This window comes from Eumetopias jubatus, unplaced genomic scaffold (genome assembly GCF_037043125.1).
Source record: "Eumetopias jubatus isolate StellerSeaLion01/CBP00866 unplaced genomic scaffold, mEumJub1_p1.0 scaffold_119, whole genome shotgun sequence".
Taxonomy (NCBI): Eukaryota; Metazoa; Chordata; class Mammalia; order Carnivora; family Otariidae; genus Eumetopias; species Eumetopias jubatus.
In genome coordinates, this window is record NW_028274925.1 from 375,238 (window position 1) to 394,579 (window position 19,342).

General features: G+C 48.4%; 1 pseudogene; it reads right to left on the reverse strand.

The window, feature by feature from the left end:
* Positions 1 to 9,037: 9,037 nt before the first annotated feature.
* The window catches only part of LOC148161602 (acrosin-like), a 39,748-nt pseudogene continuing 29,443 nt past the window's right edge, over positions 9,038 to 19,342 (reverse strand).

Consider the following 19,342-nt stretch of genomic DNA (forward strand, 5'->3'; position numbering starts at 1 on the left):
TGTCAGTCACAGACGGTGTGTGTGTGGAAGGAGTGGGACCACCTCCACGATGACAGATGGGTTTTCATCCTGGTGCTCACTTTAGCCTCTGGGGTGGAGGGGTTCCCACAGCATGTCTGCATCTGCATGGAGCAAGAGGTGCCACGCTCCCTCGGTGAGGCCACCCTGCCCCGGGAGTGGATGAGGGCGCAGGTGATGAGGAGGGGAGGCAGGGGAGAGGCCAGCACGTGGGCTTGGGAGCAGAATAGCAGGACTGCGTCTGGCTTGCTGGGGACTTCACGGGAGGCCTGGGCGGGCCCTCTCTGTCACCTCTGATGTTGTTTCCAGCACCTGTGTTTTCACTGTCCCACAGTGGAAAATGCAGAAGCGGTGGGGGTGGAAATCATGACTTGACATCTCAGAAATTTACCCCGTCCTCCAGAAGCCGTGTTGGTAGCTGTGTGGCCAGCGGGGGGCAGTGTCACCACAGGACCGGGTTTGCCTTGCGTCAGTGTGGGGAAGAACTTTCCAGAGACCTCTGCAGTCCTGTGCAGTGTAGGTGGCCCGGGCAGCGACTGGCCCCAGGGGTCTCCTGGGCTTCAGGGGCTGGGAATGACACAGGTGGCCTGCGTTCACCCTGGGGAAGAGCAGTGGAAAATGGCTGTTTTCTTGCACAGCATCTTTAGGATACCCTTTACATCTTAGCGTGGATTCAGACTTGAGGAAGAGCTGGGAGGAGAGTCCCCCGTGGCTGCCATCCTCACTGTCACAGCTGACGAGCCTGTCTGAGCTCTGTCTAGATCCCCTCGTGCTTGCCGTTGCAGGACACCGTCTGGAGTCCCCCACGACGGGTGGTGTCTCCCTGGGCTCTCCTTACTCTGAAGGTCTCGACGGCGCGTAGGAGGCGTGCTGAGGTTTTGTACACCGTGTCGTGATTGCACTCTTGTCTCATGTTGTCTCATGGTCCTGGGTTGATGGTTTTAGGAAGAAGACTCCAGAGCATGGCCCATGCTTAGCAATTGATGGTATTTTGGGTAATTTTTGTCTTTGTTGTTTGCCAGTGGCCACGTTTGAGAGAAGCTTTCTCTGACCACCTCATTTAAGAGACAACACTCGCCCTCGGGTGCTGTTGCCCTCTGATTGGCTGCCGTGCTCTCACACTGGGACAAGTACTGCATCTGGACAGGACGCAACTTGTCTCTTGATGACCACATCTCCAGCACCCAGAACAGGCCCAGGCATCCAGGAGCACACTCATCTGCATGAAATAGTACACATCTGGGACCCAGACTTCACCGTGCCCAGGCCGCAGTCCTTGAACCTGACACTCCCCCCTGACCCACGGCCTCAACTCAGACCACTGAGGCCATTCACAGCACCAGCACATCAGGCCTGTCATGCCCCTAAGCTCTAAGCCTAACCCCAGGTTGGCTATTGAGCATCTCTTCCCAGAGCCTTGCTCCAAAGCACCAGGTATCCGGGACACCCGAGCAGTATCAAGGGATTCGGGCTGCCACCTGGAAGGAAACCGCACCAATGTGAACTCTGGAAAGCACTCAGAGCAGAACTCCGAACGCCCATCCCTGCGAAACTGCACTTTCTGTGCCGCCTGGCGGCAAACCCTGAGCCTGACTCCCAACCTGATCCCACCCTCAAGACACACTGCCCATCCCAGCTCGCCACAGTTCCCACAGACCAGGAGTGCCGTGCACCTGGGCCCTAACCCTAACCCTAACCCTAAACCTCACGTGGCTTCTGAGAGATCTCTCCCTAGGTCCCTGGCTCCATGCCCCAGGGATTTGCGCCACCTAAGCAATACTGGAGGACACAGACTGACACCACAAAGCAAAATGCACCATTTGGCACTTCTGAAAGCGCTGAGAGCAGGAGAGCTATGCCTGCCGTACCCCTGGGCCCTAACCCCGACCCTAGGTGGGCTCCTGAGTGCCTTGTTTCCGCAGGTCTCGCTCCAGAGCCCCACGGACAGGGCACACCTGAGCAATACCAGAGGACTCAGCTTGCCACCAAGAAAGAAACCCCGCTGGTTGGAACCCCGGAAAGGATTCACAGCAGGAGAGCGCTGCATGCCCACCCCAGCGAACCCACACTTTCAGCGGTCCCCTGGCCGAAAAGAAGAGCAAGACACTCACGCTGACTAAAGACACTCACGCTGACCCACACCCTCGACCCTCACCTCCGGGAACCTCAACGCAGCGCTGGCACATCAGACGTCCCGTGCCCCTATGTCCTAACCCTCACCCTGGGTTGGCTGCTCAGGGGTCAGTCCCCAGAACCTGTCTCCAAAGTCCCAAAGATTCGGGACACCTGAGCAATATCGAGGGACTCAGGCTGCCACCCGGAAGGAAAACGCGCCATTGGGAACTCGGGAAAGCATTCGGAACAGAACTCTGAATGCCCAGCCCAAGGAACGCACAAATTTTGCACCTTCTGGCAGCCAACTCTGAGCCTGACACTCAACCTGACCCACGCCCTCAAGACAAACCCCTGAGAAGCAAGCCACAGTGCTGGCACGTCGGGCCTGCCGTGCCCCTAGGCCCGCACCCTATCCCTCGCTGGCTTCTGAGGGCTATGGCCCCAGAGGCCTGGCTCTAAAGCCACAGGGATCGGAGGCACCTGAGGAATACCAGAGGATGCAGCCTGTCTCCCAGAAGGAAAACGCACCATTGGGAACTCAGGGCAAAGCTTTCCGAGTAGGAGAATCCTGCGTGCCCATCGCAGCGAAATGCCACTTTCAAAGGCCCCCTGCCCACAAACCCTGAGCCTGAAACTCATCCTGACCCACACCCCCAACTTGGATCCCCCGTACCCCAAAGCTTGCCCCAGAGTGGCCAAATCAGGACTCCAATGACCCTAGGCCCTAAGTCTATCCCTAGTGTGGCTTCTAAGTTTCTGTATCCAGAAGCCTGCCTCCAAAGCCCCAGGGATGGCAGTAAGTGAGCGACATCAGAGGACTCAAATGCCAAAAAGAATTCAAACGCACTACTTGCAACTCCGGAGAGTGTTCCGAATAAGAGAATTCAGAATGCACATCCCAGCCAACGCACAAATTTGGTGCCCTCAGGTGGCCAACCCTCAGCCTGATACTAAACCTGGCCCACTCCCTCAAGACAGACCCCCCAGAGCAGGCTACGGTGCTTGCACGTCAGGCCTGCCATGCCCCTGGGCCCTATCCGTGACCCTACAGAGGCTTCTGAAGGGTCTGTCCCCAGGGGCCTGGCTCCAAAGCCCCAGGGACTGGGGAGACCTGACCAGGGCCAGAGGACTAAGCCTGCCAATAAACAGGAAAAAGTGCCATTGGGAACTCCGGAAAGCTTTCTGAGCAGGAGAACTGTGTCGGTCCATCCCAACGAACCCCGAGTTCAACGTGCCCAGGCCACAATCCCTGAGCCTGACACTCCCCACTGACCCACGGCCTCAACTCAGACCCCAGGAAGCTCATCACAGTGCCGGCACATCAGGCCTGTCACATCCCTAGGCCCTAAGCCTCACCCTAGCTTGGCAACGGAGTGGACTGTCCTCGGACCCTGGCTACGGAGTCCCAGGGGTGGCTGTAACTGAGCAACACTAGAGGACTCAAACGTCAAAAAGAATTCAAACACACTACTTTCAATTTCGGAAAGCATTCAGAACCGGAGAAATCCGAATGCCCAACCTAGCGAATGCACAAATTTGGCGCCCTCTGGCGGCGAACCCTGAATCTGATGCTCAACCTGACCCTCGCCCTCAAAATAAACCTCCCAGAGCTGGCTACAACCTTGCACGTCAGGCCTGCCATGCCCCTAGGCCCTAATGGTGACCCTATGGATGTTTCTGAAGGGTCTGTCCCCCAAGGGGCCTGGCTCCAAAGCCCTAGGGACTGGGGACACCTGACCAGTGCCAGAGGACACAACCTGACACTAAAATGGAAAACATGCCATTGGAAACTCCGGTAAGCATTCCGAGCAGGAGAACTGTGCCGGTCCATCCCAACGAACCCCGATCTCAATGTTCCCAGGCCGCAATCCCTTAGCCTGATACTCCCCCCTGACCCACAGCCTCAACTCAGTCCCCAGGAAGCTCATCACAGTGTTGGCACATCAGGCCTGTCATGCCCCTAAGCCCTAAGCCTCACCCTAGGTTGGCTTCTGAGCGCTCTGTCCCTAGAACTAGCTCCAAAGCCACAGGGATTTGGGACACCTGACAAGTATCAGAGGACTCAACCTGCCACCTCAAAGGAAAACGTGCCATTGGGAACTCCGGTAAGCATTCCGAGCAGGAGAACTGTGCTGGTCCATCCCAACAAAACCCAAGTTCAACGTGCCCACACTGCAATCCCTGAGCCTGACACTCCCCCCGACCCACAGCCTCAGCCAGACCAGGGAAGCTCATCACAGCGCCGGCACATCAGGCCTGTCATGCCCCTCAGCCCTAAGGCTCACCCTAGGTTGGCTTCTGAGCGGTCTGTCTCCAGAGCCTGGCTCCAAAGCCCCAGGGACTTCAGACACCTGACCAGGGCCAGAGGACTCAGCCTGCCACTAAAAAGGAAAACGTGCCATGGGGAACTCCAGTAAGCATTCCAAGCAGGAGAACTGCGCCGGTCCATCCCAATGAACCCCGACTTCAGCGTGCCCAGGCCGCAGTCCTTGAGCCTGACAGTCCCCCCCGACCCATGGCCTCAACTCAGACCACTGAGGCCATTCACAGCACCAGCACATAAGGCCTGTCATGCCCCTAAGCCCTAAGCCTAACCCTAGGTTGGCTTCTGAGCGTCTCTCCCCAGAGCCTTGCTCCATAGCACCAGGTATTCGGGACAGCCGAGCATTATCAAGGGATTCGGGCTGCCACCCAGAAGGAAACCACACCACTGGGAACTCTGGGAAACGCTCAGAGCAGAACTCTGAATGCCCATCCCGGCGAAACTGAACTTTCTGCACCGCCTGGAGGCAAACCCTGAGCCTGACACTCAACCTGACTCCCGCCCTCAAGACACACTGCCCATCCCAAGCTCGCCACAGTTCCCGCAGACCAGGGGTGCCGTGCACCTGGGCCCTAACCCTAACCATCACGTGGCTTCTGAGAGGTCTCTCCCTAGGTCCCTGGCTCCATGCCCCAGGGATTTGGGCCACCTGAGCATTACAGGAGGACACAGACTGACACCATAAAGCAAAATGCACCATTTGACACTTCTGAAAGCATTGAGAGCAGGAGAGCTCTACCTGCCATGCCCCTAGGCCCTAACCCCAACCCTAGGTGGGGTCCTGACTGCTTTATTCCCACAAGTCTCGGTCCAGAGACTAACCCGTACCCTAACCCTAACCCATACTGTAACCCTAACCCATACCCTAACCCTAACTCGTACCCTAACGCTAACCCATACCCTAACGCTAACCCGTACCCGTCACCTAAACCCTAACCCCTAACCCGTACCCCAACCCGTACCCTAACCCGTACCTTAACCCTAACCCATACCCTAATCCTAACCCGTACACTAGCCTGTAGCCTAACCCTAACCCGTACCCTAAACCATACCCTAACCCGTACCCTAACATTAAATCCTACCCCCAAACCATAAATCCTATCCCTGATGCTATCCAAAACTGTAACCAAAACCCTGAACTTTAACCCCTTTCTTCTTTTTCCCTGGCCTGGAGTTTCCTTGTTCCCAACCATGTGCATAGTCTCCGTTCCATGGAAAGTTCATCCCCCTAAAATATTTCTGAGTCTCAGTTTTAAATCTGCACAGCTCAGTCCCATTCAGAATGGTTGCCTTAGGTTCTAGGGCTTACCTGTAATTAAAGCTCCCAGGTGTACCCATGAGGATTACTCCTGCAGCCCAAGTCGTCTCGGTCCTGGAAAGGCAGTCCACTCTCCTTCAGTCTCAAAGCACATTTTTGTTGGATAGGGTAAGTTCTTGTGGGCCCAAGAGCCCCCTCCCAAGACCCAGCCTTTCAAGATTCTTGCCCTGTTCCAGGTTCCTGCCTATCTGGACCTCCATATTTTGTGCATAAGCAGTAGGTACCTCCCCAGCCTGCCAATGTCAGCTGGGGTCTCTCAGGCCTGTGGAGGACAACCTGGTCCCAACCCATCTGCTGGTCACCTGGCTGTTGGGATCAAAGCCCCACAACTATTTCTTTGGCAGCAGTTTTAATGTGACTATCAGCCCCAGGACCGTCTGCCTGTTCGATCCCCAGCTTCGTCAGTCCTCACAGGTGTCTACTATACGGAGATAACATGTTATCTAACATTTAATCCGCTGCACCGGCCAAGGAAGCCCACTCTCCTCCAGCTCAGCCTTCAAAGGAAATAGGTACATTTGAGTTAGTACAGGCTTGGAAATGGATAGATTCCACGTACCCCCAACAGCCCGCTCCTGAAACCAGGCTTCTTCTGAACTTCTCGCTGTACAGATCCCTGGGTACATCCCTGTGTGGGACGTGTGTGTGCAGTATGCAGTGATCAACCAGTTTTGTGTGTCCAGGACCCTACAAGCCAGTGGAGTTCCGACCTCCACAACAAATTGACCTTCTGAAAGGAGGGGGCACACCCCTGAAAATCGTTGTGTGGTGGTAGATTTCCACGTTTGGACTGATTGCACACTGGGGATGCTGAGTTGCACAGCAATCAGTGCTCCCAGCTGTTTCATTGAAGGGTACCCCAGCGAGTCTGTGGAGCCCCATAATGGCAAGGATGTGCAGCTTCCTCCAGCTGGGCCTTTAGGGGGAATATGTACATTTGGACTCATCAAAATGGTGCTGCTGTAATTTCTTATCCTACTTTAGTGCTTCATATAGAGATTTTCAGACATAGACACAGTGACCCAGCCCGACAGCACGTGGTAAGAGTTACAAGGGCCTCGGCTATTTAACAAAACCGAAAGTGACAACCAAATAATGCAGCACAGGACTTGCGCGTCCTTGATGAGGACATAATCAGGAGCAAGTTATTCAACCAAACCAAATGCAAATTTGTTTTTACAATTTTCATGTGTACTTTTAGTCTTTGCTTCATACAGCCACTGATAACTGAGGAAACTTTCAAGTGCAGGATGTCTAAATATTTTTTAAAGATTTTTATGTATTTGGAATAGAGAGTGAGCAGGGGGAGGGGCGGGGGAGAGGGAGAAGCAGGCTCTCCACTGACCTGGGAGCCCGGCGGGGCTCCGGCCCTGGACCTGGAGATCCTGACCTGAGCTGAAGTCCGAGGCTTAACAGACTGAGCCACCCAGGCGCCCTGGGATTTCTAAGTATTTTACTAAAGAAGACACGAAAAGGCCACAAACTACAAATGCCTACACCAAAGAGGGAAACACGGCCCAGCTGCATTTACCCGTGTCCCCGCCCCTCAGCACCGCAGGAGGCCCGCCCGCCGCCCGCCGACCCAGCGGCCAACAAGCCCTACCCCGGCCCGGCCATCCCGGGCACCTCCCGCCCTCCCTCCCGGCACCGCGCTAGCCAGCCCGTACCGCGGAGGGGTCCTTCAGGCCTCGGGCCGGGCAGCCCTCCTGCGGGTCCTTGTGCGGTTGCCTAGCAGCTGCGAGGACGCGAACGGAGCCGGAAGCGGAGTGCGGCGCCCAGAGAACCCGGCTGGGCGGAGGGCTCCGGGGCGGGACCGGGGCGGAGCGGGACCGGGGACGGGGCGGACCGGGGCGGGGTGGGGCGGGGGACGGGCGCCGACGGGGACATGGCTGGCCGCCGGCGGGCCCACCGGGGGAGTCCGGGGTCGCACCTCGTTTCCCTCAGGTGGCAGGCCCAGCCTTGGGATCCACCGTCCTTGGGCCCCGGGCGGGAGAAGCACGGATCGCTGGGTTCATTCCGCGGTGTGGGGGCGAGGGCAGTCCAGCCTGACGGGGAAGGTTGGTTCCCAGATGTGTCGGGTGCCCAAAAGATGTTGGTCGAATGAGAGAGGCCTTGCGAGGTGGATGGCGGAGCGCCAGCTGTTGACGGTCTTCGAGCCTGGAGTTTAGGTCTGGGTTTGGCTTTGGAGCAGGTCCCTCTGCTCCAGGGGGAGATGGAAGGGGCAGCCCCTCGCTATGCTCACCAACCACCTACCGCTTGCCATGCACGGGTCATGAGATGAGGGTACCTGGGTCAACAAGGCTCAGCCCTACCTGAGCAGCGGTACCGTCAGGGAACTCTGGGTCCTGTGGCCACATAGCTGATGAGGGTAAAGCAGGGGGTGTGTTTGAACCCAGACAGACTGACGAATCCTGAAAATACTCATGCCTGCTTCATCAGCCCCTGTTGCAACCCCAGCAGGAAAAGACAGCGTCCTTGGTCTTCCTCACCCAAAGTTCCTCCCTCATGCTCTTGTACCCTCTGCCATCTGTCTTTGCAACCAGAACATAGGACCATCTTGCACTTGAAACGTGCACACAGTGAACAGGTGAACAGGTATGAGACTGTTGCTTGTTGCAGCAACGGCCCAGCCAGGAGCCCGGGGGTTTCTTTCTGGAGCCTGCCATCTTTAATTCTCAAGTGGCTAATCCAGCATTTAGGCTTGATCTGGGCCCTGACCAGAGTGGGCAGTTGACCTGAGGTCATCGAAATCTCTTTCTCAGGAATTCACAGATGGACATAAGCAATTCTGGTTGAGGGCAGACTCCTGCCTGGGGTTGGCCATGTGGACTGAGCATCAGAGGGCCACGCTACAAAACTTCAGACTGGGGTCATTCTTCCAATGCACTCAGACCCATACCCCTCCTTCTGAGTCAGCTCACCTCACAGAAGTGCTCCAGGGCCCACCTGCACTGATTTAATAAGCAGAGACTCTGAGTGTGAGATCCAGACCATACCTGGCCTGTCACCCCAGATCGCCTTGTTCCAACTTCAAAAATCAAGATTTAGGAAACCACAATAGCCACTGACATACGAGCAATTCCACCTTGTTGGAGGGTGACAGAGGGAGGACAGATTTGCTGGGGGAGGGTTTGGATTGAGTTGGGGAGGGCAGGTAGGAAGAAGTCCAGAAAGAATTATATACCTATATTTATATGTATTTATTTCATCTTTGTTTTCTTGGGAGTAAAGGGCTCACTGGGTCTGTTGGGAGTGGGGTTGGATCAGGAGGCGGCAGTCAGTTCTGGGAAATCTGTGGTCTCCATTTCCTAATACCCCTTTGCATTAGAAAAGGTCTTCCCCTTCAAGATCTCTGTGAGTTGCTGTAGTCCCTTGGCAAAAGAAAGTACTTGGGGAGCTTTAGTGATAGGTGCGGGAGGGGTGGGGTTGGGGCCAGGGGTTTGGGTCGAGGTCGAGATGCAGGGGGGCTGGGAGGAGGTCAAGGAGGGCATTGGAAGTACCAAGGAGGGCGAGCAGAAGGGCGGGCAGAGGGTTGTCTAGCCGGGATTGCTTGAGAAGTCGGATGGGGAGGGGTGGGTGATTGAGCCATGTGCAAGGCATTAGAACCGATCTTGGAAGCAGTCCAGTTCAGATAGGGCCAGGTGGCCATGTAGACTCCGGGGCGCTTAGTTCGGGCACAGCGTACCCCCCAGCTTGTGACTCCCACGACTACATAGGTGTTGGCCGCGTTGTCTCTGCACATGAGAGGCCCGCCGCTGTCCCCCTGCCCAGAAGGACACAGAAGTCACTCTCTGGGCCACTTTTCCCCTGCTCAGGAGGGCCATAGGCTCTGGAAGGACAGTTTGTTCAGTCACATGTCTTCTTGCTGCCATGAACACAAGTGGTGGTGGTAAACTTTGAGTTGGTATCAACAGCTTCAGGTGGATGTGAGAAGGGGATGGATTGTCACGGGTCTCCTTGCAGTGAGGAGGGAAGATAAGTGACCCATGTGTCCATGTATGAGGCTGTATGCATGCATGGGCATGTGTGCACAAGTGGATTGAAAGGTTTTGTATTCTGGTGAGGAGAGGTAAGCATTCTCTTCAAGGGTTGTGTTCGGGTGATATGATCTCTGTGTCACGGTGGGATAAAGCTCTCTGTGTGGTGACTGGTTCTTTGTAGGGGCCCCAGGTATCACCTCCCATCCTCACTGCTACAAGATGGGACCAGGGTGGGCACCTGGGTGGCTCAGTTGGTTAAGCGACTGCCTTCGCCTCAGGTCATGATCCTGGAGTCCCGGGATCGAGTCCCACATTGGGCTCCCTGCTCAGCGGGGAGTCTGCTCACTCTGACCCTCTCCCCTCTCATGCTCTCTATCTCATTCTCTCTCTCAAATAAATAAAATCTTTAAGAAAAAAAAAAGATGGGACCAGGGAAAGGGTCACTGAAGCAAGGCCCTGGAGGGAGAGGAGTTCAGGGATTCACAAAAGAGGTGTTGGCAGGGAAAGGGGCGCCCAAGGGAAGTTACCTGGCAGGTGTCGATCTTGCCTTCAGGGTACCCTGCACACACACATTGAACGAATGCACCCGTTGTACCACTGGGTGGAGTTACATAATTTGAGGTCGATGAGGTTCACACGGGCCTCCTGCAGTGTAGGTGCGATCCTGTAGGCTACAGCCAGGCGGCTCGGTGGTCATCGATCACAGAAGACACGTTTCGGGAAAGCCCTGCCTCCTCCCTCCACGGAACCCCCATCATCCTGAAATGCTCTACTTCAACCTAAAATCCATGAAAGTCAATGCCCCTGGCCTCTCCTCAGACACATGTGAAGGATGTGGGGTGTTGGAGGCATATGCAGGTGAAGAGGAGGGGCAGTGCATGGAGGATGAACAGATGTGGCTACAGGAATGTGTGTTGATGCCAGATGATTATTCACAGCTACAGCCAGTATGTGTCACCTCATTTACACCCCACAGTGACCCCCTGTGTTAAGCGCTGTGACTCACCTTGCCTCCAATCAAGAGCCTGGAGCACCACTTGCCCAAACATGATGGTAGGGATATGGTGTGTCCTGGATTTGGACCAAGGTTTTCCTCTCTACACTCAAATCCAGGACACACATTTCATTTCCCCACAGTACGGCTCTAAGTCCCCCTCATTGTCCCCCGTTAAACCCCTCAGCTCAGTTCTGGACAGGATCTGCTGGAGTTGGGCAGATGAGTCCCTCCCCACGTGCCTCCCATCTGTTTTGAAGTTATAAAGAAGGAGGAGTCTTAACTTCATTCTTGAAGGATCATTTCCTGGATGTAGAAATCCTGGTTGACAGCTTTTTAAATGTCATCCCACTGCCTTCTGACGTTAGGGGTGTCTGATGAGAAAGTGGCTGTTTGTCTTATCAAAGATTTTATCTTTAAGTTTCACCAGTTTGCCTATAATCTGTCTCAGTGTTGACCTCTGGGTTTATCCTGCTTGGAGTTTATTAAGCTTGCTAGGTGTGTGTACTCATGCCTTGCATCAAGTTTGGGAAGTGTTTTGGGTTTTTTTTTATTTTTTTGTTTTTAAAGATTTATTTGAGAGAGCCTATGCAGACGTGTGTGTGTGTGTGCACCGGGAGAGGCACAGCAGACTCCGTGCTGAGCACAGAGTCTGATGTGGGGCTGGATCTCATAACACTGAGATCATGACCTGAGCTGAAATCAAGAGTTGGATTCCCAATCGACTGAGCCATCCAGATACCGCAGGTTTGGGAAGTTTTTAGGCATTATTTTTTCAAATCTCTCTCTTCTCTTTACGATGCATATATCGGTATGCTTTATGTTGTCCCACACGTTCCTTAGGCCCTGTTCATTTTCTTTTTTTCTTTTTTAAGTTTTTCTTTTTTTTTTTTAAGATTTTATTTATTTGGTTGACAGAGACACAGCCAAGGAGGGAACACAAGCAGGGGGATTGGGAGAGGGAGAAACAGGCTTCCCACGGAGGAGGGAGCTCGATGCGGGGCTCAATCCCAGGACCCTGGGATCATGACCTGAGCCGAAGGCAGATGCTTAATGACTGAACGACCCAGGTGCCCCGGCCCTGTTCATTTTCATTCTCTTTTTTTTTCCCCTCTCCAACTGGGTAATTTCAATTGCCTTATCTCAAGTTTGTTGATCCTGTCTTCCGCCTGCTTAAGTATGTTGTTGGAAACCTCTAGTGAGGTTTTTTTTTTTTTAACTTGCTTTTCAGCTCCAGAAGTTTTGTGGGTTCCTTTTCATAATTTCCGTCTTTTTATTAATCTCATTTTGTTCATATATCATTTCCTGATTTCCTTTAATTATTTGTCCATAAATTCCTTTAGCTCTTTGAACACATTTAAGATAATTCCAATGTCTGTATTTCTTCTGGGATTGTTTCTGTCCAATTCTTTGTTTCATGAGAATGGGCCATATCTTCTCATTTCTTTGTTTGCTTTGGCTTTTTTTTTTTTTTAATGAGAATTAGGCATTCTGAGTATCTTAATGTGGTAACTTTAGAAATCAGGTTCTCCCACTCCTCAGGGATTGCTGGTTTGTGCTTGTTTGGGGCTACAGTCATCTGTCTGTAACTTTTCCGAACTGTTTTTGCAAAGTGTATAACCCTTGTTGTGTGTGGTCGCTGATGTTTCTGTTCTGTTATATGTGGTCAGACCACAGTGAACTGACAGAGATTTCCTTAAGTTTCTGGCTCCAAAAATGGAAGGAAAAGCAAAGGTGTTCCTAGCTCTTGAAATCACTGACAGATGCCAGCAAGGCAACCCTGAAGCCTGAGAGAGCTGAGACCTAAATGTGCAAAATATGCAACCCAGACTTTTTGAGGGCAGTCTTTCTACCGCCACCCCTGGCCCTAGCCTGGTTCTGGAGCCCAGGTCACGAGGTCAGCACAGCAGGCCCGAGGGATGGGTGGTGGCAGCTGCTTGCCTGTGTCACTCTTCCACCTGGGACCAGCTCTCCGCTTTCACTTAGTGCTCTTCTGCTTGCTGTGTGTCCAGTCAGGTTCCAGAGTGTGGAAACAGTTGATTCTGATCAATTTTTTCTGGTTTACTGGCTATATCAGTTGGGGGTTGACCTCCAGAACTTCCTACTCCACCATTTGGTTAACGGCCTCAAGGTTCATTTTTTTCCCAAGCATATTCAGTTTCTTGGACACCATTAATTGATGAAACAGTTCTCGACCCCATTGAATCATAGTGATGCCTTTGTTCTAAATGCCATGACCACACGTTGGCTGCATATATTTTAAGGGCTTATTTAGTGTCTGTCTTCATCTGCTACAATGTAAGCTCCGTGAAGATAGGGATCTTCATCTATTTAGTTCAGTGTTATGTCATGGCACCTAGCATAGTGTCTGGCACGTGGTAAGCGCTCAGTAAATTTAACTAGTTTATACTAAAATGACTTGTCTATTCTTCTGAAGAACATTTATGATGTTATTTTTATGATATTAAAAACAATGCCACAGTGAATATTTTTGTGCTTACCATGTTGGGTACACACCTAGGCCTGCGGGGAAATTGCCTAGTTTTAGGGTTAGCTCAAACTTTAAGATACCCGTATTGCTCACCAAAATAGTTATGTTACGTGTGCACTCCTGCCAGGATGGTATAAGAGTTTCTGTTGCTCCATAAAATCCCCAACGTTTGATGTCATGTGACTTTCTGAATTTTGCCAGTCTATATAGGGCTGTGAGTGCTACTTCATTCTGTTTTAATTTGTAATAAAATGATTAAATTGTTACATTAAAACATTGAGCATCTTTTTTTTTTAGATTTTTATTTATTCATGAGAGAAAGAGAGAGAGAGAGAGAGGCAGAAGTAGGCTCCCAAGGAGCAGGGAACCCAATGCGGGACTTGATCCCAGGACCCCAGGACCATGACCTGAGCCAAAGGCAGATGGCTCAACCATCTGAGCCACCCAGGCGCCCCATTGAGCATCTTTTTATATATTTGTTATCCATTCATCTGTTCATATTCTAAGTACACAGGTTGTTTGTGTGTTCTCTTCTCAGAGCCATTTATATTTTCTGTATATTAATTCTTGTCAGTTGTCCGCATTGCATATATCTTCTCCCTGTCTGTGTGGTTTTTGTTTGCTTTTTTTTTCTTAACTTTTCATTTTGAAATAATAGAGATTCACAGGATGTTGCAAATAGAGTACAGAGGGCTTGTGCACCCCTCACGAGCTGCCCCAGTGATAATATCTTAGGTAACTGTAGAACATCAAAATCAGGACATTGGCATTGGCTTAGTGCATGTATAATTCTGTCATTTTATCACATGTGCAGTTTTCTGTAACCATTGTTGGAATCAAGATACAAAACTTTGGTCATGCTACCTGCTTCTAGTCACACCCACCCCACCTCACTTCCCACCACCACTGACCCCTGTAACCACCAATCTGTTCGGCATCTCTATAATCATGTCATCTTGGCAACATTGTATAAATGGAATTATACAAAACTCCACAGAGTAATACCCTTAAGACCCATCCAGGTTGTTGCGCTATCAATACTTTGTTCCTTTTTGTTGCTGAGTAGTAGTCCATGGTGTAGACGGCCACAGTATGGTTTTCTAGACTGTTCCAGTCACCTGTTAAGTGACAGTTCGGTTGATTCTGGGTCTTGGCTATTACAAAGAAACTGCTGCGAACAGGTGTGTAGATTTTTGTATGGACATGAGTTTTCATTTCATGGCTTAGTCATACAGTGAGTTTATGTTTCATTTGTTAAGAAACTCAGATTTTTTTCCAGAATGTCTGTTTTCCCACCAGCAATGTATGAAAGGCATGGTTTTCCTACACCCCTGCCAACGTTTAGTGTTGTTGCTATTTTTTATCCTAGCCGTTGTGACAGGCGTGTAATCATAGCTCACTGTGGTCTCAGTTTCTATTTCCCTGGTGCTTGGTGGCGTGGAACACCTTCTCCTAGGCTTATTTGCCACGTGTACATTCCTCTTTGGTTAAATGTCTCTTCGTGTCTGCACATTTTCTAAATGAGCTTTTTTTTTAACTGTAGAGTATTGGTAATTGTTTACTTTCCCAGGAACTGGTCTTTGTTCGATGTGCTATTTGCAGACATGTTCTTCCCATCTAGAGTTGTCTTCCCACTGTTATAACAGGGTTTCTCATAAAGCAGAAGGTTTTACTTTCCATGAAGTCCAGTTTGCCACTTGTTTCTTTTACGGATCATGCTTTTGGTGTTAACAAAATCATGGACTCTGGTCTTCGCCAAGCCCTGGCTCCAAAGCTTCTTTTTCCTGTTTTCTTCTAAAAGTTTTACATTTTTACATTTTATACTTAAGTCTGTGATTAGTTTTGAACTAACTTTTGTTTAAGTTGTGAGGGTGTAGAGTAAAGGGTTATTTTCTTCCTTAAAGATATTCCATTGGCACCATTTGTTGAAAAGGCTGTCATTCCTCCATTGAATTGCTTTTGCACCTTTGTTAAAAATCAGTTGGCCCTACTTCTGTGAGGCTGTTTCTGGATTCTAAATTCATAAGGTGTGTGAACCGTAATGTCGTCTATATCTTCTCTTTCAAATCTGTGCATGAGTAAAGAACTCGAGTCATGGATTTCCAACCTGGACACAAGGATGGTAAGACTTCCTGCTTTAACATGAGATGCTGTTCCCTGGGAGATAACAGCAGGAATTCGGACCACTACCCCTTCTTTTCCAAGAGCTTTGGGACTAGCCGTTGAGGTGCCCCCCTTGGGCGTTGTTTCTGCTGGCATCTTCCAAAGCTTGGAGCTAAAGGGCCACCAAGAAGGGGACTCCAGCTCCGTCAGTAACCTAAAAGACCAAACAAAACACAGAAACACAGTCAACTGAGTTTTAATGTTTTCCTGAAAACTGTTAACCATTTTGTAGTGTTCTTTTCCACAAGCACTCCGTGAAGTGGAAGAGCAGGAATTACTATCCGTGTGTTTTAGAAAAGAAAACTGAGGCTAAGAGCAGCGTCTCGTAGGCCTACGGACACAAAGCCCATCAGTAGTAAACACAAAACATGAACACATGTCTCCTGACTAGAACGATGCCCTTTTCACATTGGACCCTGGGTAATTCTGACTCAAAATAAATCCTGACCTCAATCTGGAACTTTCTGCCGTAATCTCTCCTTTCCAACGTGGTAACAAGCATGTGTGGCTACTGGGCATCCAGAGTGTGGCTGATATAACGAGGGACTGAATTTTCAACTTAACTACATGTGACTAGTGGCTACCACAGTGGATGGCACCACTGTAACGTACCCATGAATACAAAGAGATCTACCTTGTAGCAAAAAAAAAAAAAAAAAAAAAAAAAAGGAAGCAGGAAAAGAAAAGCAAAGGAACAAAGATCAAATGCTATCAACAGAAAATAAATATCAAGGGCACCTGTGTGGCTCAGTTGGTTAAGCAACTGCCTTTGGCTCAGGTCATGATCCTGGAGTCCCGGGATTGAGTGCCATATCAGGCTTCCTGCTCAGCAGGGAGTCTGCTTCTCCCTCTGATCCTCTTCCCTCTCGTGCTTTCTCTCATTCTCTCTCTCTAATAAATAAATAAAATCTCTAAAAAAAAAATATCAAGATGGTGGAGTTAGACTCAACCATATTAGTAATTATACTAAATGTAAATAGACTAAATCCTCTAATTTAAAGGCAGACTGTCAGCCTGGATTAAAGAAAAAACCACCAAGACACAGCTATGTCTTGTTTATAAGAGACCCTGAAATATAAGGACACAAACATCAAAAGCAAAGGGACTGGAAAAAAGACATATTGTGCCGAAAATAAACTCTAAGACAGGGAGTGTTACCAGGGATAAAGACAGACAATACATAATAATAAGAGAGTCAATTTGACAAAAAGACTTAATACTAAACATGTATATCTAACACAATTTCAAAATTCATTAAGCAAAATTTAACAAAACTAAAAGGAGAAATAGACAGTCACAGTTGTAGATTTCAACAAATTTCTCTCCATAATTAACACAGCAAGAAGACAAAAATGATGAGTAAGAATATAAACACTATTTAATCCACTCAACCTGACTGATATTTATGGAAACATCATCCAACCGCTGAATGCACACTCTTTTAAAGTATATTCAGGACTTTAAGAAAAGAGTATAACACGTCTCAATAAATTTCAAGTATACCATCTGTCCCCAAAGAAATGAAATCTGAAATTAATGACAAAAGACTAATAGAAAGTTCTCAAATATTTGGAGATTAAGTACAATTCTAAATAAAGGGAATTGGACAATATCGGAAGTGAATGAAACAAGACAATATGCAGGAAATGGCAGGATGCAAATAGAGCAGTCACGAGGAAAATTTATACTTCTCAAAGCATGTATTTGAAAACTTCTCAGAAAGGTTTATAATCAGTGATTTAAGCTTCTGTTGTGAAAAGTTATAAATTAAAACCAGAGTAGAAGAACGGAAAAGCAGAAATCAATGAAACTGAAAACAGAAGAAAAGAAAATATTAACAAAGCCAAACGTTGGTTCTTTGAAGTCATTTTTAAATATTAAACCCTTACAAGACATGAACGAGAATAAAACAAAGAAGGGTGCCTGGGTGGTTCAGTCGGTTAAGCGTCTGCCTTTGGCTCAGGTCATGATCCCACGGATCCCCCGCATCAGGCTCCCTGCTCTGTGGGGAGGCTGCTTCTCCCTCTCCCTCTCCTGCTCCCCCTGCTTGTGCCCTCTCGCTCTCTGTCAAATAAATAAATAAAATCTTAAAAAAAAAAGAATAAAGCAAAGAAAATGCACATTATCAATATCAGGAATAAAAAGGGAGGCATCACCATAGATCCCCTGGAAAGCCTTTTAGGGGATATCATACCCAACTTTACACTAATAAATGGGACAACTTATATGAAATAGACAAAATACTCAAAACACCCAACCTTCCAAAACTGAAGCAAGAAGTAGTTTAAGAATATGAACACCCATAACAAAGTGGCAGCAAGAGAAATTTAGAAAAAAAATCCCATTTACGGATGTACCAAAAATAATAAAATACTTTAGGGATCAATTTAACCAAGGAAATGAAAGACTTGTACTCTGAAAACTATCAGACCTTGATTAAAACAAACAAACAAACAAACTAAAGATGACACAAGCAAATGGAAATACATACTATGCTCATGGACTGGAATAATTAATACTGTGAAAGTGTCCATAATTCCCAAAGCAGTCAACAGATCTGTACCTCTGAAACAAATAATGCAATATATGTTAAGGAAAAAAAAAAGAAGAAGATAGCAGGAGGGGAAGAATAAAGGGGAGTAAATCGGAGGGGGAGATGAACCATGAGATATGATGGACTCTCAAAAACAAACTGAGGGTTCTAGAGGGGAGGGGATATCCTGTTGATGGGTATTAAAGAGGGCACGTTCTGCGTGGAGCAGTGGGTGTTATGCACAAACAATGAATCATGGAACACTACATCCAACTAATGATGTATGGTGATTAACATAACAAAAAATTTAAATTAAAAATAATGATGTGTGGTGACTAACATAAGAATAAAAAAATTTAAAGAAGAAGAACAAAGTTGGAGGACTCACACTTCCTGATTTCAAAACCCACTACAAAACTACAGTAATTAAAACCGTGTGATTCTAGCATAAAGACAGACATACAGACCAACAAAAGGATTGAAGATCTGGAAATAAACCTCTACAACTACAGCCAATTGGCTTTCAACCTGGGTTCCAAGACTATTCAATAAGGAAAAAATGATTTTTTTCAACAAATGGTGCTGGTAAAAGTGGATATCCCCATACAAAGAAGAAAGTTGGCTCCCTATCTCATATCATACACAAAAATTAACTACAGTGGATCAATGATATGAATATAAGTACTAAAATAAAACTCTTAGAAGAAAACATAAAGGTAAACCTTCACGATCTTGCAGATGGAACAATTTCTTAGATATGATACCAAAAGCATGAACAACAAAAAATATATAAATTTAAGTTCATTAAAAATAAAAATTTTGTGCATCAAAGGACACTATCAAGAAAGCGAAAGGAACAAAATATTTGCAAATCATATATCTGAGGAGTCTAATATCCAGAATATATAAAGAACTCTTAGGACACAACAACAAAAATATAAACAGCCCAATTTAAAGATGGGCAAAGAACTTGAATAGACTTTTTTTTCCAACAAATATGCAAAAAGATACCCAGCATCAGTAGTCATTAGGGAAATGCACACCAAAACTACAATGAAATATCACTTCATACTCATTAGAATGACTACAATAATTTAAAAAAAGAAAATAACAACTCTTGGTAAGGGTGTGGAAAAATTGGAACCCTCGTACATTACCGGTGGGAATGTAAAATGGTTCAGCTACTGTGGAAAACAGTTTGGTGGCTGATTAAACAGTTAAACATAGAATTACCATATGAACCTGAAATTCTACTCTTAGGTATATACTCAAAGAAATGAAAATATTGCACACACAAAAACGTGTAAACACATGCTCATAGCAGCACTATTTGCAAAAGCCAAAAGATGGAAACAGTACAAATGTCCATCAACAGAAAAATGGATACACAAATAGTGGTATATCCAT